Source organism: Corvus brachyrhynchos, unplaced genomic scaffold (assembly GCF_000691975.1).
Source record: "Corvus brachyrhynchos isolate BGI_N302 unplaced genomic scaffold, ASM69197v1 scaffold32, whole genome shotgun sequence".
Lineage (NCBI taxonomy): Eukaryota > Metazoa > Chordata > Aves > Passeriformes > Corvidae > Corvus > Corvus brachyrhynchos.
The window spans coordinates 13,560,402-13,561,442 of NW_008237919.1; positions in this window are offsets into that span (position 1 = coordinate 13,560,402).

A 1,041-nucleotide genomic window follows, 5' to 3' on the forward strand; every position below is an offset into this window, starting at 1 on the left:
GTCCAGATCCCTCTGCAGAGCCTTCCTACCCTCCGCAGATCAACACTTCCACGCAGTCTACAAACTTACTAAGGAGGCATTTGATTCTCTCATCCAGATCATCAGTAAAGGTATTTAACAGGACTATCCCCATGACTGAGCCCTGGAGGACACCCCCAGTGACCGATCACCAGCTGGATGTAGCTCCATTCACCACCACCCTCCTGGACCCAGCCAACCAGCCAGCTTTTTACTCAACAAACAGCACACCTCTCCAAGCTATGAGCAGCCAGTTTCTCCAGAACAATGCTGTGGGAAATGGTGTCAAAAGCTTTACTGAAGTCCAGGTAGACAACACCCAAAGTCTTTCCCTCATCCACTAGGCAGGTCACTTGATCATAAAAGGAGATCAGGTTGGTCAAGCAGGACCTGCGTAACTGACCTTGTAGTTAATAGAAATTACACACCTAGCCAGTTAGGTATAGTAATTACTAGAGTACTTTCATTCTTAGGCAAATTTTGACCTTTAGAATTTATCTTAGATTATCCTGTTAGGGACCTGTCTTCAGATAAAAAAAGTGCAGGATTACCAAAGCTATGTTCTTATAACAGCACCTCATTTCTATGATAACAACAAAATAAAGAACACTTAATTTGCAGCAGATGTGACCTATACAGCTTCTTCCGATAAGCAGGCCCACTTAGCAGGCCTACTTGTCTTGATTTTTTCAATTCCATAGGAAAATGTGGAACAGTTTTCCTGAAAGCTTCACAATAAAATTAAACATTGCAAAAAGAATTATGTCAATACCTCATTTCACAATCACTTTCATTCATTAAATTGAGTTACAGTTTTACCTGTTGGTACAATTCTCCTAAGTGAATAAATCTAAATAGAGCACATGATTCTTTAAAAAATTAACAAAAATGCCACTTGGTATTTTTTCAGTTATTGAATGGACACATTAACAAACAGATCCCTCTCGAACCAGCTAAATTTGACCTTCTCAGAATCACCTGCCCTTCTCAGAACCACCAGTTCCAAGAACACTAATTAAGAAA